The 26965-nt window shown below is 45.2% G+C and overlaps 1 protein-coding gene and 1 long non-coding RNA gene across 14 annotated transcripts in view; both read left to right on the top strand.

Annotated features, from left to right (window-relative positions):
• The window catches only part of LOC126213498 (putative sodium-dependent multivitamin transporter), a 1462669-nt gene that overhangs the window by 455909 nt on the left and 979795 nt on the right, over positions 1 to 26965 (top strand). The gene's annotated exons all lie outside the window — the stretch shown is intronic.
• LOC126213504 (uncharacterized) lies at positions 23543 to 25294 on the top strand. 2 transcript variants are annotated; one of them, XR_007541201.1, is made up of 4 exons: positions 23543 to 23671; positions 24572 to 24689; positions 24844 to 24954; positions 25113 to 25294. It is a non-coding gene; the product is annotated as an uncharacterized LOC126213504 (long non-coding RNA). The 2 variants fall into 2 exon arrangements; XR_007541200.1 differs by lacking the exon at positions 23543 to 23671 and having other exon boundaries at positions 24436 to 24689.

The following is a 26965-nucleotide window of genomic DNA, read 5'->3' as shown; positions in this document are numbered from 1 at the left end:
ACAACAACAACAGAAACGACAGCATCAATGACACCGGGAGCTACACCAGCAGCAGCAGCAAGCAACTTACCATATCCCAGTGAACGACCTACAAGGCGCAGAAAACCTGTCCTTCTGGAGGATTTTTGGTACCTCGCCAGGGCAAGGAATGGAGTATGACACCACAAAATACCTTATTTAAGTCAGTAAAGCAGAGAAATCTACAACAAGGTATTTACAACTTTAAAATAATCCACCAGAATGTACAGGGCTTGAGCAAGAAATATGAACAATTAGACGTGTTTGTAAATGAAACTATGCTTGATGTGCTTGGTATTAGTGAACACTGGCTATCGGATGCCAAATTAGAACTTTTTAAACCTCTAAACATGGTACTAGCTAATAAGTTTTGCAGATCTACTATCAGAGGTGGGGGTGTATCAATGTATGTTAAGAGCACATTTGATTTTAATTCTGTAAATGTAAGTAAATATTCATTAGAAGGGACAATTGAATTATGTGCAGCATGTATAAAGATACCAAATGACAAAATTTATGTTATATGTTTATATAGACCACCAGGTGGAGACTTCGAAGTTTTCTTAACAATGTTTTGTGACATGATAGAGAATGTTTTTATATCACACCTGAACAAGTTAGTAATTATAGGAGATTTCAACATAAATGTATTAGCAGATAAGTTACACACTAGACTATTCAAGAATACTCTGCTTGAATATAATGTAAGATACCTGATAAACACTGCAACCAGGGAGACTGAGACATGCCAGTCTGCAATAGATAACATAATCACTGGTATTCATCTTTACGATCTTACATCTTCTGTTATTATAAGTGCTTTGTCAGACCACCATGCAGTAGAACTAAGTGTGCACATAAAAAAGGTTCCTACACACAGTTGCTATAGATATATTAGGGTGAATACAGACCAAAATATAACTCAGCTGAATAATATGCTAAGGAATGTGGATTGGAACAGTGTTCTAACGACACTTCATAGTTATGGCAAATTCTCAAGTGAACTATTCTACATTCTTAACCAAGCCTGCCCATTAATAAAAAAGAGAATTCAGTCACATGCTGTAACCCGAAACTGGATATCAAGTTCAGTCACTGAGGCTAGAGAAAAACTAAGATGGTATGAGTATGCTATGTTAAATGACTTGAGCAATAAAAAATTAAAAGAAGAATTCAAAAAGTATCAGAAATACTATGTAGACCTCCTAATTTCAGAAAAACAGAAACATTTTGAAAGTGTCATTCAGAACTCAAATAATATCTCCAAAACATCATGGTCATTAGTAAATAGAGAAATAGGTAAATCTGGGAACCATACAACTGAAAATCACTTGCTGATAAACGGCACAATAGAAACTGATCAGAATAAGATAGCAGATCAATTTAACAATTACTTTGCTTCTGTTGGCTCCAGCATAAACAATCAGCTTAAAAATCATAAATACAAATTCAGAGGAACACCAGTGTCAGGATGTATATTTTTGATGCCAACAAGTAAAGAAGAAATAATTAAAATAGTGAGTAGCTTAAAGAATTCCCATGCAGCAGGGTATGATGGTCTTAGTCTGGACACTCTTAAGAAATGTATACATAAAATTGCATCACCTTTATCAACAGTTATCAATTCTCATATGGAAGATGGTCTATTTCCAGATGAGTTGAAAATTGCCCGAGTTGTGCCTATTTTCAAAAAAGGAAACAGGAATTTAGTAGAAAACTTTCGACCCATTTCTGTTCTTCCAATAATATCCAAAATCTTTGAGAAAGTAATATACATAAGAATCTGGAACTTCCTGGTATGCAAAAAAGTGATTTCTAAGGGGCAGTATGGGTTTGTCAAGGGGTCATCCACCATTACAGCAGCATCAAACTTAATCGAAGGTGTCACTCAAGCAATAGATAATAAAGAACATGTATGTGGCATCTTTCTAGACTTACAAAAAGCATTTGACTGTGTTGATACGACCATATTGCTGGACAAACTGTGGAACTATGGCATTCGAGGCACAGCCCATAATCTGATGAGGTCGTACTTGACAAATAGGAAGCAGTTTGTGTCTATTAGCACTACAGAGGGAACATACAAATCAAACACCACTGACATAAATTTTGGTATCCCACAGGGGTCAATATTAGGACCACTTCTTTTTATTATCTATGTAAATGATATTCAGTCCATAACAAACCATGCAACAGCTATCTTATATGCAGATGATACCACGTTAATATGCAGCAATCCAAGCTATTCACAACTCGAAGTGGAATCCAATACTGCAGCAGGCTTAATTCTGCAGTATTTTAATGAAAACAAACTAAAATTAAACACAAATAAATCTGTCTATATTGAATTTGATCTTGGGAGGCAAAAAACTCATGAAAACCAAATCTTAATGGGTGACGAATACATTAAAAAACAATACTCGACCAAATTTCTTGGCCTGACACTAGATGCAGAGTTAAACTGGTCTGATCATGTGAATGATATTTGTAAAAAGCTATGTACTACCATATATGTCCTAAGAAAACTGACACCTTTTTGCAACATCACCACTCTGAGGCAAATATATTTTGCACTATTTGAATCCCATCTAAGTTATGGGATAGAGGTATGGGGATCCAGCAGTAAAGGTAATATGAAAAGTGTACTTACCTTACAAAAGAAGGCACTTAGAATTATGGGAAAGAAATGTGCCAGGGAGTCCTGCAGAAATTTGTTTAAAGAATTTAAAATACTAACTGTTCATAACCTGTATGTGCTGAAGATAATCATTATGGCAGTAAACAGTAACAAAACACTCAATAAAGAAATACACGATCACAACACTAGAGGTAGAGAGAGACCCCACATCATCTCTCATAGAACAACACTTTATGAGAAAAGCCCTCACTATGCAGGCATAAAACTACTGAATTGCTTCCATCCTAATATCTCCAAATTGCCCATTACAAAACTAAAAATGAAATTAAAATTATGGCTCCTAAACAATCCTGTATACTCAATAGATGAGTTCCTAGATTTAGTACACTTGTATGATGGAAGACCATCTATCTAAAAATATATGTAATCTCAGGTCTTACACTGTGTCACAAACTGTAAATATTTGAATGTGAGATATGAATACTGTTACAAACTGTAGACTCCTTAATCTAAGTATGGCAATAACAACTTTTTTTTCTGTATAGTCCAAATATGTAACTCTGTTCTCTCAACTAAATTTAGAAAAAGTTGTGTAGATAAAAGTGCCAGCCAATAATATGTAACCCTAGTAAGTAAGGCTCTGACTTATCCAGAAGACTGGAACAAAAAAAAGTTTTTTTGTAATCAGTTGATGTTGGATCAAAATAAAAATAAAATAAAAATAAAATAAAATAAAGATACTTCTGCTAGAGCATTTCTGGCAAACTTAATCATATGACATGTCCAAGATACAATAAACATTGTAGCTTTTAAAATCACCCTTGGAAAAATTTAAAGTACAGCCAAGTGTACGTAAAGTGCTTATATTTACCTTGCAGCTATCACATGTAACACACCAAACTCTAATGCCAGAACTATGCAGCCTCTCTAAAGCGGATTTTATCAGTGTGGCCTGATTATTTGCCTGTACACCATTGATAAAGAAATATGCAATCGGGCATATAAATTTGCCTTTAATAGAGACAAGCATGAAAACCAGAGCCTCAGATGCCTCTATTACTTCTTTTGGCAATTCCCCACCAAACTCTAAAAAACCTGTGTATTGCTTAGTTCCTCGGTCCCAAACTACTTGCTTCCTAATTGCCACACTGTCTACAATTAGACATGAATCGCTGAACTGGTCCCTTACAATTGGGTTCGAATCAATGTACTTAAAAACATCTTTTAAGAAGCCAGTTTCACAGTCGACACTTGCCACCCATTTGGAAATCAATGATTTATGGGTCAGAGGCATTAATTTTTGCAGGTATTCATATGCTGCTGGTGAATAAAAGTACACAGTCACCGCAAACATTTTCACATTTGTTGTGTATCTATTACCCTTTGACGAGAGAGAGTTGTCCACTAAATTGCACACTAATTCCACTTGTGTTCCTTTCTGATGTTTGAGGAAGTTATGTAACTTCTCAGGAAGATGCCCCTTCTCCTTCAATGAACTTATGATGTTATCCATGGAAAACACTTTCTTCTCTCTCCTTCGAAGTTTTTCTCGGACACACTTCAGTTTACGTTTTAATTCGTGAACAATGTCTGAGAAACAATTGCAAGTTTCGGTCGCCTTGTCTTCCATTTCTACTTTCGACTGTACACCACATGCAATTACTTGAGAACCAACTGCACTCTGAAATAAAGAAATAATTTCGTTATATATGATTGAAATAACTCAAGGCTTGATGAAAAAGTATTATAAGAAAACTTTGGGGGTGTGAAAACATCCTTATACTAACATTTTCGGCACAATTCGCAGCTTCTGCATTGGATAAATGGGACATGCTTTCCACGGAAGAATTCTCATTGACAACATTCTCCACGCAATCACTAGCTTCTGCAGAGGGCAAATCAAGCACGGATTCCAGGACAGAACGCTAAAAACAAAAATATGGAACTGTATTACAACATTGCTTAGACCTATGTAGCCCATTTGTGTCCGTACGAAATAAATTCACAAAAGTCAAAAGCACACACATAGCAAGGAAATTAATAAGCTACCTCAAATGGAGAAGCATCGTTGTCACTCAAAATCCTAACATGTCGTCGTGGCTGTTTATTTGGCGGCATCAAATGTGTCGGAAAGCCAAAAACTGATGGCACTGCTTCGAGTCTGAGACGTTTCTTCCATGTTCCAGGGTTCACTACGTAATCATCTTGTAGGAAAAGGTTTCCGCAAAGAAAACTGCAAGACGTAGGTTTAAAATCTTTCCGCGTCACGGAAGTAATCCACTTCTTTAGCAGCTCTGGGTGCTTTAGAGGAAACCTGTTCAAAAACATCGAATTAGCAAACGCACTAAGTCTGTATTGTTGTGGTATTGTATCGGTAGTCCTATTACCTGTGAAATGGTAAGTCACTTTCCTTACTCCATCGCTTCGTACAATTGAAAGCAGAACAAGAAATCACCATTTCGATAATCCGTAATTCCTTTTACACCGTACAGACCGAGAGAAACTTCTTGGCAAATTCAAATATGGCGGGAAATACAGACGATAGTGATCAGCTGGTAGATCCATCTATCGGTAGGTCCGGTAGTTGAGCATCCCTCATTTCGCTAGCTTTAGACGCCTGTCGACAAGAACAACAACACTTGTTCTGAAGACGGTTGCTGCTGCATATGTTATCTCTGGTCGTGTGATTGTTTTATAATGTTTTAAATTTGCAACTACAGACAACCGTTTTTTGTTGTATGTTTTCTTGCTGATTTAATTTTCCTCAGTGAGGTTTTTTATTCTATTTTGCCATGTTCCTCATTTAGACTTCCCGTTATGATGTCACCTAAATATTTAAATTGATTTATCGATTTTGATTTCCTGTTCTTCCGCTGTATTTTTGTGGACCAGCTGGCATAATTTGTTTTTGCAAATGATATTCTGAGGCTGAGTTTCTGTGCTATTTTTTAATGTTTTAACTACTTTAGTAGAGAGCGCGGAGCTGTTTCCAAGCTGCCCTCGCCGATCCCGCCCGCGTCCCCACGTGATCACACGATTAGTCTCTGGTTGGAGGATTGATTCTGCCAACGCGCCTTGCTAGTAGTGTAACCCCATCAGCGCAACCAACCCGTCGGACTTGAGTCTGACCGAGGAGCGCGTGGCAGGAATGTGCCAACCATGGTCTTCCGGCCAGCACCTTCCACCACAGTATGCCCAAGCCGGCTACGGCCGAACATTATGCATAAAAAATTCATTTAATAAAATTTTGTCGGCAATGATCCCTCTTGGGGGGTCTCCTCCCTGCACACTCTTTTCCAATCATTTGGAACCTTCCTCTAGAGACTTGCGGTACACGGCTGTTAGAAGGGGGGGCAAGCTCTTTCGCGTACTCTGTGTAGAATTGAATTGGTATCCCGTCAGGTCCAGTGGACTTTCCTCTGTTGAGTGATTCCAGCTGCTTTTCTATTACTTGGACACTTATTTCGATGTCAGCCATTTTTCCGTTTGTGCGAGGATTTAGAGAAGGAACTGCAGTGCAGTCTTCCTCTGTGAAACAGCTTTGGAAAAAGGTGTTTAGTATTCCAGCTTTACGCATGTCATCCTCTGTTTCAATGCCATCATCATCCCGGAGTGTCTGGATATACTGTTTCGAACCACTTACTGATTTAACGTAAGACCAGAACTTCCTAGGATTTTCTGTCAAGTCGGTACATAGAATTTAACTTTCAAATTCACTGAACGCTTCATCGTTTTGCTTCTGTTCGTCTGAGAGGTTTTGGCTGCGTTTAAACTTGGGAGTGAAGCTCTCTTTCCTTTCGCAGTAGTTTCCTAACTTTGTTGTTGAACCACGGTGGGTTTTTCCCATCCCTCACAGTTTTACTCGGCACGTACCTGTCTAAAACGCATATTACGATTGCCTTAAACTTTTTCCATAAACACTCAACATTGTCAGTGTCGGAACAGAAATTTTCGTTTTGATCTGTTAGGTAGACTGAAATCTGCCTTCTATTACTCTTGCTAAACAGATAAACCTTCCTCCCTTTTTTTATATTCCTATTAATTTTCATATTCAGGGATGCTGCAACGGCCTTATGATCACTGATTCCCTATTCTGCTCTTACAGAGTCGAAAAGTTCGGGTCTGTTTGTTATCAGTAGGTCCAAGATGTTATCTCCACGAGTCGGTTCTCTGTTTAATTGTTCGAGGTAATTTTCGGATAGTGCACTCAGTATAATGTCACTCGATGCTCTGTCCCTACCACCCGTCCTAAACATCTGAGTGTCCCAGTCTATATCTGGTAAATTGAAATCTCCACCTAAGACTATAACATGCTGAGAAAATTTATGTGAAACGTATTCCAAATTTTCTCTCAGTTGTTCTGCCACTAATGCTGCTGAGTCGGGAGGTCGGTAAAAGGAGCCAATTATTAACCTAGCTCGGTTGTTGAGTGTAACCTCCACCCATAATAATTCACAGGAACTATCCACTTCTACTTCACTACAGGATAAACTACTACTAACAGCGACAAACACGCCACCACCAGTTGCATGCAATCTATCCTTTCTAAACACCGTCTGCACCTTTGTAAAAATTTCGGCTGAATTTATCTCTGGCTTCAGCCAGATTTCTGTACCTATAACGATTTCAGCTTCGGTGCTTTCTATCAGCGCTTGAAGTTCCGGTACTTTACCAATGCAGCTTCGAAAGTTTACAATTACAATACTGATTGCTGTTTGTTCCCCGTGTGTCCTGACTTTGCCCCGTACCCTCTGAGGCTGTTGCCCTTTCTGTACTTGCCCGAGGCCATCTAACCTAAAAATCCGCCCAGTCCACGCCACATAACCCCTGCTACCCGTGTAGCCGCTTGCTGCGTGTAGTGGACTCCTGACCTATCCAGCGGAACCCGAAACCCCACCACCCTATGGCGCAAGTCGAGGAATCTGCAGCCCACACGGTCGCAGAACAGTCTCAGCTTCTGATTCAGACCCTCCACTCGGCTCTGTACCAAAGGTCCGCAGTCAGTCCTGTCGACGATGCTGCAGATGGTGAGCTCTGCTTTCATCCCGCTAGCGAGACTGGCAGTGTTCACCAAATCAGAGAGCCACTGGAAACCAGAGAGGATTTCCTCCGATCCATAGCGACGCACATCATTGGTGCCGACATGAGCGACCACCTGCAGATGGGTGCACCCTGTACCCTTCATTGCATCCGGAAGGACCCTTTCCACATCTGGAATGACTCCCCCCGGTATGCACACGGAGTGCACATTGGTTTTCTTCCCCTCTCTTGCTGCCATATCCCTAAGGGGCCCCATTATGCGTCTGTGTTTTGGAGAGATCATGAGTGCTGTGTATCACTGAAACTACATATTTTCGTACGCCGCATGTATAAATATGAAAAAAATCAATCATGGATTGTTCGTTTCTAAGGTGGTGGTCCCTTCTGACTCTAATCGCTGGTGAGAGTAGGAAAGTGGATTCACAAAATAATAACGATTTTAATATTTGTGGCACGGTGTTTATCTTTCATCCCGTATGTTTGTGAAACTTGTCTGGTAATTACAGTAACTGAGGACAGAGTGTGCAGTACTCGCCACGTTCGTTTCGAGACAGATGCAGCTGATTTACGTGCATCTTATAACAGCAAAAGCCGAACTGCAGCACTCGTCTTCAAGCACAGAGGTGCTGTGGTATCCATCCCATCATTGTAGGTTAGAATATAGCCTACTTCATACATAAAATAGGTTCTGACCTAATCTAACCTCCTCGATCTCGTCAAAAACTAACGAATCAGGTGGGACGCACAGTGACCAAGCTGTCAGACGATGTTGGAGGGCAACCTTTGGCGACGGAGTCGGTGGCAATGTGTCGGTGACAATGTGAGTGCAGCCTTATCGCACGTCCCACAATCTTCTGCACCACTGGTCCGTCACAAGTCAACGTGGACGGCTTGCCATAGACGAAAACAAATTAATTTCTTCCTTCTATCGTCATCTGAATAGTGAAGCAATGGAGGACTGACCCCGAACCAATTGGAAGAAAAATGCAATTTCACGGCATTTATCCAGCACTTGACATCGTAACACGAAAGTCATAGAAGCTCTTTAGTTTCGAAATTTGTGGTAACTGAAGTTGATGATTGGATGCGTAGGGAAAGAAATAAACAGCAGAGTAAAAAATTATTGCGCTGCGGTTCTGTAAACTCGATAGTCCTTGTAAACAAAGCAAAAGCGTCACCTATTTCCGAAGGGTAAAGTTTGGAAATACTACAGCTCGCGACTCTCACGTTTTATTGCGAGAACTGTTGAAATCTGAGGGTTGGTTTGAGAGGAATGTGGAGTTGCGCTTGGGAGTTACCAGCATCACACATCTCACAACTCATGAGCATGCAGTCACCCACATCACGCCCACTACACCGAGCGAGGTTGCACAGTGGTTAGAGCGCTGGACTCTCATTCGGGAGGACGGCGGTTCAAACTCGTGTCCGCCAACCTGTTTCCGCCAACCTGTTTTTGTCCCTAAATCGCTTCAGGCAAATGCCAGAATGGGTCCTTTGAGTGTCACGGCCGACCCCTTTCCCGTCCTACCCTAATCCAATGCGACCAACGACCTCACTGTTTTGTCCCCTTCCCCTAAAACAACCAACACCCACTTACAATTATCTATCGTTTACTGGCACGAATCACAGAATACAAGCTGTCCAAAATTGTCACATTGCTATCACATCACCATGAACGTTGCTGACATTGATATCATAACCAAAAATCGGCTTTCAGATATCTGTATCTTGAATTCCGTGTTCCTTTCAGGATGCTATGTTTGAGGTAACATGAATGATGTAGCAATTCCTGGTGCTTCCCAGGTGGTATCAACAACTCCTCCTCAGGAAAGGGAGCTGCTACCTACTGGCATTTTCTTCTTCCACACCCTCTAGCTTCAGGTAAAAAACAGCCCAATAGAAATGCGTTGCTTGTTATTACCTTTTGCAAATTATTTGATTGCTGGCTTGCATACTGGCAGAATTTAGAGAAGTTCGGCATGTCAGTACTTCATGTCTAAGTACCGGCACTAGTAATATTGTATAAAGCAGTACAGTAGCCATTACATAGTCCCTGTTGTTTTAGCACTTAGTATGTTCATCCGTTTCAAACGGAATACTGAACAAATCGAATTCAGTAATTGTCCACAGACATACACGTAAAATTTCGACACACGCCTCATAAAGTCTGTAGCTGTAATTCAATGACTCGTGAACTGCCGCCACGTATTTGTCAGCTTCTGTGAAAATTCAGACGCAAATATTTTTCCTTTCCTTCGCTGCTTTGCTTTCTGCATCACCAACAGCGCAGCTGACATACACAACTATCCTGTGTGGATATCACGGCTTTTCATTGCAAGTATTTCGCTACAATGGCGTTCTATTGGATATGTGTGTGTGTGTGTGTGTGTGTGTGTGTGTGTGTGTGTAGCTGTGCGAGGTTAGCGCCTAAGAAAGAGAATCGCTTGTGTTCCTTCACTCATTATTCGTCCGACAGTACTGTCTTTCATTCGTACTGCGTAAAATCTTGTTCGTAAGTTCAGGCCAACTGTAGTGAACACTATCATTGTTCTGAGGACTGGTCGTTCGCCTGTTGTTTGCTCCGGTGTACAGGCATTGCAGAGCAATTGGAGACGGAAGTTTTTCCTGGCAGCGTAACGAGCTGACATCTGTCGGCTACGCCAGGCAACAGTGCATTCAATGGACGGCCGTTTATTCGATGTCGCAATAATAAGCTTAACAGAAAACGTTTGGAAGTAAGAAAAGTCACCTTATCTGCGTCTATTGAGTATCGATTGTCTGTTAACAAAGGGGTAACCCCATCCATGTCTCTTGTTTATTTCCAAAGACAGTTCTTCATACTCAGCAACACTAGTGATGATGCGTTTGTTAAAAAAGTGAAAGATATGCAACAAATTCCATTCGAGGGTTGGAGTCCCTCACTTCTTCGGCGAAAACTTTCACTGCCTGGGCTACTCTCAGGGTGCATCTTCGACGTGGAAGATCCATTTCCTTGCCGTGTCGTCTGCTTGCCGTCACTACTGCTCGCCGTCTGGTCCTCCTCGGCGCCGCCGCCGCCGCCGCCGCCGCCGCCGCCTGCCGGTGCTCGCCGCCGCCGCCCTTCTCGCGCGCCGCCACCATGTCCCAACCCACCACCACTATCATTTTCACCTCTCCCTCCGCTGCTCCAACCACCATCACATGGAGCTCATCCTCCACCCCACTTCCCGGCGCCGCCGCCGCCCTTCTCGCGCGCCGCCACCATGTCCCAACCCACCACCACTATCATTTTCACCTCTCCCTCCGCTGCTCCAACCACCATCACATGGAGCTCATCCTCCACCCCACTTCCCGTCCTTCCTTCTCTCCCTGTCCACCCCACCCCTGCGCCACTTTCGGCTGTAGCCACCCCCAACTCCTCCTCCTCTATCACTGTCGCCCCATCGACAGCTACTGACTTTCCGCCGCACCCTGCACCGCCTCCGACGGGCTCCAAGCCAGCATGGTTTTCGGCTCGACGTTCCACAGTCTCTGTGACACCCGCCCCCCGTCCGTCTGCATCATCCGCTGCTCGGGGTGGTCCTGCCCCCCGCCATCTCCCCCTGCAACCCGTCCCCCTGCCCCCTCTACACCCAATCGTGACCACGGTACCTTCAAAGCGCCCGAATGTTGACCCTTCCCCCGAAGTCTCCTCCAAAAAGACCCCCAATCCCCGTGACCCACCCACCACCATGGACGCGGCCCTGACCCCCACCCCCACCACGCCTGCCACCCACACCTTTGTCCTCTCCAATCCTGACCCTCAATTCCTTGATGCCCGCTCCCTCACCCTCGCCATCCGGAAATACTACCCCAATGCCCCCATCTCCCTTCTGATTCCTCGCAAGGACTCGGTCCTCATTAAATCCCCCAATGATTCCTTCCACACCGATCTCCTCTCCCGCATCCCCTGTATCCAATTTGGCCAACGTGCCACCCTCACCCCCTACCATACCCCGTCCTCTCCCCGTCAGCCTCAACCTCCCCGACGTCCGCCAACCTTCACCGCTGTGATCACGAAGCTTAGCCCCGTGATCACGGAGGCTGAGGTGTTGGCGGAACTCAACTCCCGGTCCGACATTGAAATCCGCTCGGCCCGTCGCATCTTCAATGATGCCGGGCCGACTTTTCTCATGCGGGTATTCACCTAATCCTCCTCCTCCATTGACCGCCTCCTCACCAAGGGAGCCCTCATCTATGATCGCCGTCATAAGGTGGACCCCTCCCGTTCCCCAGTCCAATCTTACCACTGCCAAAGCTGCCTCACATACAGTGACCATCTTACCTCTGCCTGGAAGAACCCCCCTACATGTCCCCACTGCAAAGCTTCCCACTTCCTCAAGAACTGCCCCAACCTCACCTCTCCCCCCTCCTGCAACACCTGTAACAAACCACATCTTACCTGCTCCTCGAAGTGTAAAGCGAAACCTCCTCCACTCACCCCTGAGCCCACCATCCCTGCTCGTCCTGTTGATGATCCCATCCACCCCAAACACTCGCTCTGCCCTCCGCCTACTGCAGAGAACGTAATCCATTTCATCACCATTGTGCTCCAAAACATCCACCCCTCAGCGCCCCTACACCCTTCCCCAGATCGCCCTCGATGCCCATTCCATCTTCCATCTTATCACCTATGCCACCTACTCCCACAACCAGGCCCACTTCACCTTCACCCCACTCACCACCCTCGTCTTGCTCTCCCCTCCCATGGTACAACATCCCTAACATATCCTGTACCACAATATTTGCTCCCTGCCCACCCACAAACTCCTCTTCCTCCACATCATCCATCAGCACCACATGGATGCCTTTGTCCTAAATGAAACCTTCCTTCAACCACGTATCTCCATCTCCACACCTCCTTACACCCTTCACCGCACCGATATCCCATACCCTCTGGCGCATGGCAGAGATGCTATAGGCCACCTCAAGCACCTCCCTGTCCGGCCCCAACCTCTCCTTAACAATCCTGCCGAGCATCTCACCCTCAGCCTCTTCTTCCCCACCCTTACTGTCACCTGTGCCACCATTTATGTCCGCCCTCGCACCCCCATCCCGTACGATTTCCTGGCCCACACTGACCGCACCTTCTACACCTACGTGATTGCCACTGACCTCAATATCCACAGCCGTGATCCTGCCAATCTCCAGTGGTGGCATCGGTTTATCACCACCCTTCAGGGAGACCTGGTCCCCTCCTCAAGCACACCCGACCCGAACCCAACACCACTCCCGATGTGGTCCTTGCCTCTCCCAACCTCCTTGGGCGCATCACCGCAGATGTCCTTCACCTCATTGGCAGTGAGCATGCACCTGTTCTCCTCACTATCTCTAGTGGTCGCAATCCCCGCCCTGCTCCTCGCCATGACGTCCCTCCTAAACTTGTCCATGATTACTCCTGTGCCAACTGGGATGCCTACCGGGACTCCATTCCACCCAGGGTGAGGGCCACGACCTTGCCCTCCAGTCTCCTGATGACATCTCTCGCATTGCCGACTTACTGCACCAGATCTTGTCTGACGCCATCGCCACCCATATCTCCATCTAAGCCATTCACCCTCACCGGCCTGCCCTGCCTCCACAGGCCATTCTAATTCGATAGACCTGCCACCTCTACCGCTCTTTTCTCCGCACTCGTGGTCGGGGCACACTTACCCGCTCCGGCAATTACGACGACATATCTGCAACCTGCTTACTGTGAAGAAACGCCATGCCTGCCGCCAGACATGTACACAACTCAACACCACGCTCCTAATAAACTCTTCCAAGTATTGGTCTGCTTTCCACTACCTTACTGGAAACCGCCCCACCCCACAGTACCCTCTCCTCCTTGATGACCGTCCCTTTCCTGACAACCTCAGTACGGCCAACCACTTTGCCTCTCAACTCTCTGATTTTTTTCAGTACCAGATGATCCCCAATTTGAATATTCCCTCTTCCCTGACCTCATGGACTGTATGAATACCTCTGTTCCTCCCCTTACCCCTAGCTTCCAGTACTTGGGCCACACACCACCATATGAACTTGACACTCCCATCAGTACACAGGACCTCTGCCTCACACTCCGCACTAAACGCAACACTGCTCCCGGGCACGACTGCATTACCTACCGCCACCTCAAACACTGTCCTCCCTCCTTCCTTTCAGTCCTTGCCACCCTCTATAATATCATCCTTACCACTGGTTTCTACCCTGACCTGTGGAAAACCTCCCGTATCCTGAAGTTCTCCAAACCCAACAAGCCTCCATCTGATGCCTCTTCCTAACGTCCTATCTGTCTCACATCAGTGTTCAGCAAGCTCTTGGAATCCATCCTTTCCTGGCGCATCCATCACCACCTCCGCCAAAACCACCTCCTCCCCGACACCCAATGTGGCTTTCGACCTTCCTTCTCTGCCGATGACCGACTCCTCCACCTCACTCATCTCCTCTCCCTCCAGCTTAACTCCTGTCGCTCCGCCATTTTCGTCTCCCTCGATCTCGAAAAGGCCTACGACCATGTCTGGCATCCTGGTCTCCTGTTTAAACTCCAAACCTAAGCCCTTCCTGTCAACTACATCCGTCTGATGGCCTCCTTCCTCTCCCGCCGCCCCTCATATGTTACCACCAATAATGCCAAATCCCACACCTTCTACCCTTCTGCTGGGGTGCCCCAGGGCTCTGTCCTCTCCCCTCTCCTCTACCTCCTGTACATGGCAGATGTGCCCCAACACCCTCTCCAGTACACCTCTTGCAATATGCCGATGACACTGCATTCCTCGCCCTCGCTCCTACCCTCCAACTGTCCCAACGCCTTTTCCAGAATACACTTGACCTTTTTGCTGCATGGTGTATCCAGTGGCGCCTTCTGTATACGCCTTCCGTCCCCCACGTGGATCCTCTATGACCTCATTCCTTTCCTCCATCTGCTCCTATTCCCCGAACATATCCACCTACTCTACACCTCCCACTGCGTTGATTCCCCTCACCCCCTGGTGGCTCCTCTCTTGTCCTGTCCCCACCTCCTGCCACGCCTTCACTGTTGTGTCCCCTCTACCCTCCATCTCTACACCCTTCATCTCCTTTACCAAGGTGGCTTCCATCAACTCCCCCTCCTGGATGATGCCCTCTTTCCCTCCATATTTCCCTCCTATCAACTCTGATCCCCTCACCCCCTAGTGGCCCCTCTCTTGTCCTGTCCCCACCTCCTGCCACGCCTTCACTGTTGTGTCCCCTCTACCCTCCATCTCTACACCCTTCATCTCCTTTACCAAGGTGGCTTCCATCAACTCCCCCTCCTGGATGATGCCCTCTTTCCCTCCATATTTCCCTCCTATCAACTCTCATCCACACCCCCCTCCTTCCCTCAGTCCATTCCCTGGTCTCCCTCCCCCCTTCCATCCTGTTTTCTCCCAGCCAAACCTCTCCCTACCTCCCTTCTCCCCCCCCCCCCCCCTGCCGAGTCCTTTTGTATTCCCCTCCTCTGTCTTCCCCACTGCCTGTCGCATCTGCCCAGCACCCCCCACCCCTCCATTGGCTCCTTTCCCCCCTCCACCCCCTTCGATTTTCCTCTCCATCCCTTCTTTTTTATTTTCCCATCATCTGTCCATCATCTGTCTCGGCTGTGGTATGTCACATTTTCCAACTTCATAGTGCAGTGTTCCAGTGAATGTTCAGTGTTATTCGCCTTTCTAGTGTTGCGAAGAGAAACCATGCTGTCGCTGGGTGAGAATTTTAAGTCTTTTGCGAACAGAAACCAGACTGTCGCCATAGGTTGTTAATTGTCTGTATATTTTTACCCATCTGCTTCGTATGTATTTTATTTATGTCATCATCCCTTTGTTCAATGTTTTTTGTTCCACGATTTTTTCGTCATGTTACTATTTAAGTCTCTGGTTTTATCGCCTGTTTTTATTATTTATTATCTTCATGTTTTTAAAACAAAGTCTGTAGGAAAAAAAACAAATTTCATCTCTGGCGGTACCTCAAAAGAGTACCGCCCTTCAGTCACGGCATAGCCACTTATCGAAGTGTTAGGTGTTCCAGGACCTGCCAGCCTGCCATCCCAGCAGCCTCTGCGGTCACCTCCCGCCAGCAACAGTGGAGTGGGGATTCGGCCCCAGTCAGCGTTTCGTCCGTCTTTGTGAGCTCCTTGTTTTCTTCTTTAGTTTTATCCAGTCCTGTCCTGTTCTTTTCCTTCTTTTTTCGTTGTAATCATGACAACCACCACTACCACCACCACCACCACTACCACCACCACCACCACCACCGCCATTGTATATACCTCTCCCTCTGCCCCCACCACCACAATTACGTGGTGTGCCCAATTGGCCCCCCCTCATTCCATCCCCCAAGCTACTCACCCTCTCTTCTCCTTCTCCTGAAGGAGGGTGCCCTTCTGTTCCATCGTTGGTACATCGTCGACCACTCCTATTCCCCTCCTCAGTCCATCTGCTGCCAGAGGTGCCTGCACTACAATGCACACCCAACATCAGAGTGCTGCAAGTACCCCATCTGCCCACACTGCAAACAGGCGCACATCCTCAGGCACTGTCGCAACCTCCAGTCCCCTCTCTCCTGCAACAACTGCAACCACCCGCATCCCACCTACTCCCAGAAATGCAAGGCCAACCCCCCCCCACCCATACTCCTGAAGTAACCGTCCCCATCCGCCCTCTGGACACCCCCACCCCTCCTGGCAACTCCCTCCATCCGCCCCCCCCCCCACTGCTGAGGACATCATCTGGTTTGCCACAATCGTCCTCCAGAATGTCCACCCATTACAGCGCCCCCTCACCCACCAGCAGATATCCCTCGCCACCCAATCCGCCTTCCACCTTAATACTTATGCCACCTATTCCCACAACCAATCCACCTTCTCCCGCCTCGGCACCCTTGTCTAAATTCCTGTCATAGCGCGACAGCACTGTATCTAGTTTAACAACATCCAGTCCCTACCCACCTCCTCATGCACACCCTCACGACCCACAGTGTGCACGCCTTCCTCTTAAACAAAACCTTTCTACAGCCTCAGCATACTGTCCACACTTCTCCCTACCTCCTCAACTGCTCTGATAATTGTCCACCACCGATAGATCCCTATTCGGCTCCAACCCATCCTTCCCAACCCCACAGAACACCTGATCATTAGTCTCTTCTTCCCCGGCCTCACCGTTACCTGCGCCACCATCCACGTCTGCCCTAATGCCCCTATTCCTTTTTACTTCCTTTCCTACATCGACTGCACCTTCACCTTCTGCGTAATCGCTGCCGACCTCAACATTCATAGTTGTTCTGCCGCCCAGTAACAGCGGTCGCATAGGTTCCTCTCCTCCCTCCAAGGTGACCTCGTCCCCATTCCCCAGCACAACCGCCCTGAATCCAACTCCACTCCCGATGTCATCCTCTCCTCCCCTAACCTCCTTGGCCGCATAGCGGTGGATGTCCTGGACCCCATTGGTCTGTCTTCCTCACCGTTTCAGACGGTCGTCGCCCCCGCCCTGATCCTCGTAATGACCCTCCCCCAAGTATGTCCATGATTATTCCCATTCCCCTTTACTCCCACAGGCCGTCCTTCCCCTCCGTGAATCCCGACGTCTCTACCATGCCTTCATTCACACGTGTGACCCGGACACACTACGACGCCACTGGCAACTACAAAGACACGACCAAAACTGGCTCAAGGCTAAGAATCGCCGCGACTGGCGACAGAAATGCACCTGTCATAATGTTACACTTCCTATCAACTCGTCCAAGTACTGGTCTGCCTCCCCCCCCCCCCCCCCCGTACCATCCTCTCCCTCATCATGACCAACATTTCCCTGACAACCTTAGTAAGGCCAATCACTTTGCCTCCTACCTGTCCAATATCTTTACCCTCCCTTACGATCCCCAGTTCGATTACCCCCTCTTCCCAGATGTCCGTGATCAAACTGACACCTATGTCCTCCATTCGCTCCTGGTTTCCAGTACTTGGACAACATTACACCCAACAAACTCAATGCCCACATCACTACTCAGGATTTCATCACTACACTCTGCACGAAACACAACACCACTCCCAGTCACGATCGTGTTATCTATCGCCACCTCCGTGTAGCTCCCACCTCCTTTCTCTCCACCCTAGCCAGACCTCCCCTTATCCTGATGTTCCTCAAACCCGACAAACCGCCATCCGATGTCACCTCCTACCATCCCTTCAGCCTTACCTCAGTCTTTAGCAAGGTCCTGGAATCAATCCTTAGCTGACGCAACCACCAGCATCTCCGCCATCGCCGCCTCCTTTCTGTTACCCAAGTGTGGCTTTCGACCATCCTTCTCTACTGACGACCTTCTCCTTCATCTCACTCATCTCCTCTCCGAACAGCTCATTTCCTGTCACTCCGCCATCTTCCTCTCCCTCGACCTGGAACGCGCCTACGACGGTGTGTAGCATTCTGGCCTCCTCTTTAAGTTCCAAATCTTTGCACTTTCTATCAACTACGTCTGTCTGATCGGGTCCTTTCTTTCCCAACGTCCTTCCTATGTCACCATCCATAACACGGATTCCTACACCTTCTACCCCTCCGCCGGTGTGCCCAAGGTTCCATCCTCTCCCCTCTTCTATACCTTTTGTATACGGCGGATATGCCGCCGCCTTCACCCCCCATCCATCTTCTCCAGTACTTCGATGAAACAGCCTCTCTTTCCCTCACCCCCACCCTGCAACGCTCCCAACACTTTCTCCAATCCCATCTTGACTGGTTGACCGTTTGGTGTAACCAATGTTGCTCAAGGTCTATCCTTCCAAAACCCAGGCGATCATTGTAGGCAAAACCACCACTTCCTTCTGTCTCCTGGACTTCTAACTCACCATTTATGGCCGTCCTATCGTCCTCACCCCCACCATGAAGTACCTTGGCGTCACCCTTGACCATCACCTCTCCTGGACCCCCATCTCTGGACAATCCATGCCAAAGAACACTCTCGACTCTGTCTCCTCAATCTCCTTTCTGGCCGCACAAGGGGTCAGGACCCTTCCACCATTCTCCACACCTATAAATCCCTTATCTGCCCTATCCTCTGCTACACTCATCCCACCTGGATCTCTGTCCCTCCTACCTTTTACAAATCCCTTCAAATTCTAGAACGCCATGAGCACCACCTCGCCTATTGCATCCGTCTCCCGTCCCCCACGCGGATCCTATATTATCTTATTCTGATCCCGCACCTCCTTCTCTTCCTCGAATGGATACGGATCCTCTACATCTCCTGCAAACTTGATCCCCCTCACCCGCTTGTCTCTCCCACCCTCTCCCACCCACGTCTTGTGTCGCACCTTCATTCCCACATCCCACTTGCACTCCATCTCTCCACTCTCCATACCCTCTCCCAACGTGGCTTCCACCAACTCCCTGATGATGCTCTCATCCCCTCCATCCACCCCTCCTGCCAACTTTGATTCTCCTCTACCACACCATGTGTTTTTTCCCAATGGCACTCTCTCTTCCTTCTCTCCCTCCTCCTTTCCTTCCTCCCTCCTCCCCCGGGCTTCCCCTACCCCGTTTACCTTCTTTCCTGCCCCTCCCATCTCCTCTGCCACTGGCATCTACGCACTCCCCTCTCCCTCCTCTCCCCTTTCGGCAGGTTCCCGGACCCGTACATATATAGTGAACTTTTGCGCACCAGAGATCATCGCCTAGTGTTTGTGTGTGCCGTCGTGTTTGTCCTCAAGTGTTTCAGTGTTTAATAGTTTGTGCTCTAAAGTTTGCGTGTGTCATCTACCATCTCTGCGCATGTCCACGTGTCTCAACATTTTTAATTTGGACTCTGCGCTTGTGAACGGCTCCGTGTGTTTTAATTTTACGTTTTATATCCACCATGTCTGTTCTGTGATTGTCTTCTTTTGTATCATTAGTTTTATCTGTGTCTGAAGAGCGGCGTAGTATGCTGTTGGTGGCCTACCTGTATAAGGTGTGAAATTAACAATAAAGGGGAAAAAAGTAAATTCGTTCCAGGCCCTATAAATCCCTCCAAATCCTCGAACAGCATGTGCTCCGCTTCTCCTTCCGCATCCACTTTCCGTCCCCCACATGCATCCCTCACCCCCTTCCCCCACCTCCTCCTTTTCTTGAACACATCTGTACACTGTATATTGTCTGCCGCGTTGATCCCCCTCACCCCCTGGTATCTCCCTTGCTCTCCACCCCCAATCCGTTGCCGCACGTTTGCCGTTGTGTCCCACCCTCTCTCCATCTCCACACCCTCCGCCTCCTTGCCCAACGCAACTTCCACCGTCTACCCCTGCCAGATGATGCGCTTTGCCCTCAGATCTACCCTTCCTACCAACTCTAACCCCATCTTCCTGCCTCTTCTTCAGGGCTCCCTCTCCTCCCCCTCCCTTCTCCCGAGCGGCTTCCCCATCCTACTCCCCCTCCCTCTGTTGTGCTCCCCTTCAGTGTCTCTGCACTCCCTCCTGCCTTGTCTTCCCTCTTCATCTCCTGCCCCACCAGTCTCCTGCCCGCTGACGCCCCTACTCTTTTCATCCCACCACCTCCCTTGCTGCCCCTTGCTCTCCGCTTCTTCTCCATCCTCTCTGGCCTCTCCCTCAGTAGCTCCCACATGGTAGTTTTATTCTTCATGGTGTGTGCTCCAAGTGGGTTTTAAGTGCGTTATTCTGGAGGGTTTTTAATACTGTGGCCGACTTTTAATCTGTGCGTGTGCCTTCCGTGTCTTCTTTGTGTTTTTAACCTTATGTCGACTTTTTTAATTGTCACCCCATGAACATCTCCATGTCAGTATCTTTTTACCTCCATTATCTCCCCTTGCTCTGTTTTAAGTTCCCCATTTTATCGCCTTATGTATGTAACATTTTATTCTTGTCATAGCTGTCATGTCACTCGGCAGAAGAGCAGTGGATTGTGCCGCTGACAGGCCTTCCCTGCCCATATAGGGCATTGGAATGAAAAAACAATAAAGAAAGCACTCCGTCTTCAGGCCACCCATCCAACTGCCAGCCACGCCCGACAGCACTTAACTTCTGTCATCTCACGGGAACTAGTGTATCCACTGCGGCAACGCCGTTCCCACAGTAAAGAAACAAAGCAACAAATTCCTATACATGAAACCATTAAATGTTTACGAAATTTTGGAAATTTTGGAGGGCTTCTGCTGTGTTGTGCGAGCCGTCAAATAGTTCGTGAATGTTAGATGTTGGGGTGCCAGTTACAGTAACACGTTTGCAATTACCCATTCTTGTTTATTTTTCGAATGCACTACAAAACTCATCCCTTCCCTCCAGCTACCATGCATGGAGAACTGCATCACGCCAGTACATGGTCTGAAGACGACAACAACAACAACGGTCGTTTTGAAGATGGTTGCAGATGCATATGTTATTTCTGGTTGTGTAACTGTTCTACAATGTTTTAAATTTGCAACTATAGACAGGCTTTTTTGTTGTATGCGTTTTTGCTAATCTAATTTTCCTTGATGGGGTTTTTATTCTACTTTGTCATGTTTGTTTCTCATTTAGATTTCCAGTTATGATGTCACCTAAATATTTAAATTTATCAACGATTTTGATTTCCTGTTCTTTCACTGAAATTTTGTGGACCAGCTGGCATAATTTGTTTTTTCAAATGATATTCTGAGGGTGACTTTCTGTGATATTTCTTAGAGATTTAAATAGTTTAGTGGTTTCTTGAACATTCGTGGTTAGGAGAGTAAGATCTGCAGCAAATCCCAAGCAGTTTCAACTTTTACCGATTGTCAAACTTCCAGTTCTTATATTCTTTGCCTTACCTTGTACCATTCGCTCATTACATATTCCAGTGCACAGTCGAACACTAATGGTGATAGGCATTCACCTTGTCTTAAACCTCTTTTTAGGAAGAATGGTTGAGAAATTTTTTCTCTAAGCTTTACTTTCAAATTCACGTTGTTTGGAGTAAGTTCTACTAGATTCATTAATTGCATCGTAATTCGGAGTAACACAGGCGCTGGAGTATTGTAAGAGGGGAAAATGTCATCCTGGCGGTGCAAAACTAGTGGCTTAGGAAGTGGAAATGAAAAATCACATCAACTAATTTCCAGTCCAGAAAGCACATTATGCCAATGAAGAACAGAATTATCTGGACCATAAACATGTGAAGATTATGTGGCAGATGTTCAAAACTTTTTAACCCCATATTCAAGTTGATTATCAGTTTTATTTGAAAATTAAGCATGGACATTTTAATTTAAAATTTGGGCAACCACAGGTGTATGCGAGCAGTACATGTGGAGAGCCTCAGATAAATGTAACAAGACCATCTCTGAATGATGCTGCTAAAAGGCCAGCAAAGCTGAGTTAATAGTGCACAAGAAATTACACCCAGTTACAGCAAAAACTGCCACTGATTCTACCATTGCAGGCCTCTCGTTTGATATAATGCAGAATTTGCAATTACCTCAGATACAAAGACAACTTACATGTCACTTGTGGCAGCTTTCATTAATTTCTTAAATGCGCAAAATTACAGAGTGGAACAGCCAGGTTTTTGTCTCTATCATGAAAAGGAATAGCACGAAAAAGCTCTGATGAAGCTTGTTCATTTCTTTTTGATTATATAAATGAAAATGGTGGACAACGTGTTAAAGACTTTCACTCATTCTCTGACTGTTGTGGAGGCCAAAATAAAAACCATTCAATGGTGAGGTTTGTTTAATGCTTGTGGCACAGGGAAGGTTTCAGTTCATCGCCCATTACTTTCCAACTGGAGGGTAGTCCTACCTTGCACATGATAGGCATATCAACAGACAAAAAGGAAAATTAGAAAGGTTGATAGGATATATGTTCTGAAAGAATATGCAGAATTAATAACTGAATCCCGCACAAAGAGGAATTTTGTAGTGAAAATATCAAAAACATAAGAGGTTCCAAATTTTAAGGAGTGGTGGCCAAAATTCCATAGTAATACTAATATTTCTGTTGAAAGGAAAGGAAGGGCTTCACACAGAAACTAACAGCTCTTTTATGTAACACAATTTGTGCAATTCTGTTTTTCACATGACACTCGTGGTGTTGTTAAAGTTAAGCCGTTCATTGATGTGGCAGAATAGCACACATTCCAACTTTCTGATCAAACTGCAGTTCCACCAAGCCCTGTAAATGAGGCTCAATTCGGCTCATGTAACGATAAATGAGAGGAGCATGCACCATCTAAGGCGATTTCTACCATTCCTCCCAAAACAAGGCATCATAAAGAACTTCTATTCTAACATATACAATTGGCCATATGTCAAAGAATCAACCACGAGTGGAGTATAATGCGAAAGACAATGGCAATTAGCCATACTTTACTTGAGTTTTGCCCATATTACAATAAACTGAGTTACGTATGGATTTATGTACATTTATTGCAATGTATTCAACAAGGCCATATGTTCACTTAATAAATTTTAACAGAACGCCAAGAAAATATATTAGGTTTACCAGCAGAGCATTTGCATTCACCCCTCCATAGAATAATGCTAGTGTTTCACTGCAATTAGTTTGCTTCGCTATACAGGCACTGCAAAGCAGACGGCGACAGGAGATGGAGCGCCATGTTTTTCCCGGAGCGCACCGCGCTGACATCTGTCGGCAGCGCCAAGCAACAGGGCATTCAACCGCCGGCCGATTATTCGATTTCGAAATAGGAAGCTTAACAGGAATTGGTTGGAAATAACAAAAACCTCCTTATCTACTATAATTGAATAGATTTAGTCTCTTAACAAAGGTGGAAAGCTCATCCGTGTCTCTCTTTTATTTGCAAAGACAATTTTTCATACTCAGCAAAATTTGTGGTGGCATGTTGGTTAAAAGTGGGAAAGTCAGACGGAAGTGCGATCGAAGTTGGCCGATAAGGCACGCAAGAAATTTTTGGAGGGTTCGTACCGATAGGTGTTGAACCGTCAATTACATTGATAATGTTATGAGGTGTAAAGCGGCGAAGGAAATTCGTTTGTATTTGGAAGGTTCGTACCGAACCGTCAATTACATTGATAATGTTATGAGGTGTAAAGCGGCGAAGGAAATTCGATAGAGGTTGGCCGATAAGGCACGTTAGAAATTTTTGGAGGGTTCGTACCGATAGGTGTTGAACCGTCAATTACATTGATAATGTTATGAGGTGTTTAGGTGTAAAGCGGCGAAGGAAATTCGTTTGTATTTGGAAGGTTCGTACCGAACCGACAATTACATTGATAATGTTATGAGGTGTAAAGCGGCGAAGGAAATTCGATAGAGGTTGGCCGATAAGGCACGTTAGAAATTTTTGGAGGGTTCGTACCGATAGGTGTTGAACCGTCAATTACATTGATAATGTTATGAGGTGTAAAGCGGCGAAGGAAATTCGTTTGTATTTGGAAGGTTCGTACCGAACCGTCAATTACATTGATAATGTTATGAGGTGTAAAGCGGCGAAGGAAATTCGTTTGTATTTGGAAGGTTCGTACCGATAGGTGTGAACCGTCGAACCGTCAATTACACTGATAATGTTATGAGGTGTAAAGCGGCGAAGGAAATTCGTTTGTATTTGGAAGGTTCGTACCGATAGGTGTGAACCGTTAATTACATTGATAATGTTATGAGGTGTAAAGCGGCGAAGGAAATTCGTTTGTATTTGGAGGGTTCGTGCCGATAGGTGTGAACCGCCAATTACATTGATAATGTTATCAGGTTATTTCCTGTTAAGCTTCCTGTTTCGAAATCGAATAATCGGCCGGCGGTAGAATGCCCTGTTGCTTGGCGCTGCCGAAGGAAATTCGTTTGTTTAAATTTTTGGAGGGTTCTTGCTATTGATGGGCTAAACTGCGATTTTCCGATATCTATGATTTCTGTGAATGCTACTTTTCAGTATCTGTGATTTGTCGCAGGGAAGGAACATCGGTCGTGTATCCCTCCGCCACTGCGACTTCTGCGACTTACCACCGTACGAAAAAGTTACATCTGTCAACACAGAAAATTGCATCTCAACAAACCTGTCATTGGAAAGTATGTTTTACGTTTTTTCTTCCGTTGGCTTTAATTTTGTACTAAAGAAACAACTGTGTAAATATTAATAGTGTAATTAATATGTAAGTAGCCGTACAGTACCATAATAGTTCGTGTTTAGAAAATGAATTCTAACATATTGTTATGTTCACAGGTACCTGAACTACATTTCAGTCACTCAGCAAAGTGATAACTCAAAATATCATTGTCAACAGATCTGAAGAAATTTCCACTGCGTCTTTAGACCGTTTTCGTCAAACGAGAGGTTAGTTTGTAAGCGTTTCGATGGACTTAATTACTTCAGTGAGCCGTTCTTGCAAATGTGACATTCATTATAGCAAATATTAGCAATCTACTCTGTCAATTATATTGCCAGTAATTAGTGACAGCAAAAATTATTTAATAATCCTTGTGTTTTTGCAGACGCAGTTCTGACTCTGATTACTGGTTGCTGTACGTATCTATCCACATCAAGGCTGTTGAGAGAGACTCGTGAAGATTCAAGACGGCTCTTAGAGGATTTGCAGTTTAAAAGTGAAATAAGTGTGTGAATGATTAAACTGTGTTTTGTTGAAGTTGTGCGATTTTAAAGGAATAATAAAAATACAGTGAGTGAATAATAAAAATCTCATTTTCCACATGTTAAGCCGTCCAATACCCGTAATTTTCCATGCAGCCCCCCCCCCCCCCCTTTCTCCACAATCTTGGTGTGACACTGACCTGTAACATATCCCGAAGTCTACAATATGCATTTTGAGGCTGTTGATATGAAAGTGGGAAGTACAGATCTTCCAGTTAAATCAGGAATAGCTGAAGTGCATTACTTGAAAGTAACACGGGAAAAGCGTACTTATGTAGGTGGTAGTAGTGTCGGCAAAAAGTTCTTGTGTGAGAAGTTGCCATGTAGAACACCAGGTGTAAAACTTTTCTCCCGAGGCATGAACTGTGTCGGAAGAAAAGTGAGGCATTCATATGACTGTTTTCATTTCACTACACTTATACAGATGTCTGAGTTCTGCTGTGTTAACATTGCAAAGTCCTGTAGGCATGTGGAGTATTAACCAAAACTGTCATATTGGAAGCAGAATCAAACACATTTGTTACGTTACTTGATATTTTCAGGAGAAAAAGGCAATGTAGCTTCTTATTAATATAATACATTCAGAGTCACAGCAGTATTTGACCAACCATAACTGATGTTGAATGTGCATGTCGTCATATAATATGAAGGGCTTATTTCAATAGTGGTACAAGTCCATTACCTCCACTTTTCTGTCTATAATGCTTCTGAAATTAATGATCCAAACAAACATAAATAAAGGTTCATCTCTAGCAAGAAGCCATATGCTTGAATATTTCTGGTATCTCAACTGCAGATTTTTCAGCGCTCATATTAACTTTACGACTCTGTATCTCAAAATGAACAAAAATGGACTTGTACCACTATTGAAATAAGCCCTTTTTAATTGTAAATATTAGTAATACATGACCTCAAGAATGATCAAATCAGGTTTAGGAGTAAGGTAAGAACAGAAGAAGCAATACTGATTTATTTTGTAAATGAATGGGAATATTAAGAAAACAAACACATCCATTTTTGACAGCATTGAGTTACATATGTGTTTGTGCTTTAAGGATGTAGCCCAATCAAGATGTAAAGAAATCCCATATGTCCTGGAACATTTTGTATTGTTATGCAGCCATTGTTATCACATTCTCTCAAAGTGAAAGCCCACAGGTACAAAAGATTTGGGCTCGCTAAAAATTTTATACTATCAACTCAGTTTAAGGCAGGGAGAATAATCAATATTCCGCTTACTCTTTTATTAATCTATTTTGTTATTGGTGGTAAGATGTCAGACAGTGGTGAAGTTAGTGACAAATATCAGGGAGTAATGGAAAAAGAAAGAATGCAGTGGAGGTTCCAAAACATATAGCCATATAGCGAGCAGAGTGAAAATGAAGCATATATAAATTGGAGAGGGAATAGATACCAACCAAAACGTAATGGTTATATCAGCACGTGTGTCTTAACCTGAAATTTAGTATTACTTCAAAATTAACGTTTAACTACCACAGCAAACATAATAATGTAGAACGTTAAGTTCGACTGAATATGTCATTCTGTTTCCAGTTGTCAGATGAAAAGCATGGCAACTGAGATGACAGAGGGCAGCAAGATAGAACAAAAAATGAACAGGATGGAATCGTTCAAAGCCTCATAGGAGTAAAACAAGTGGCAAGAAAGAAGCCTAGAAGTGATAAGGAATTTAGTG

Source organism: Schistocerca nitens, chromosome 11, assembly GCF_023898315.1.
Source record: "Schistocerca nitens isolate TAMUIC-IGC-003100 chromosome 11, iqSchNite1.1, whole genome shotgun sequence".
NCBI lineage: Eukaryota > Metazoa > Arthropoda > Insecta > Orthoptera > Acrididae > Schistocerca > Schistocerca nitens.
This window is presented reverse-complemented; position numbering and strand designations above follow the sequence as displayed.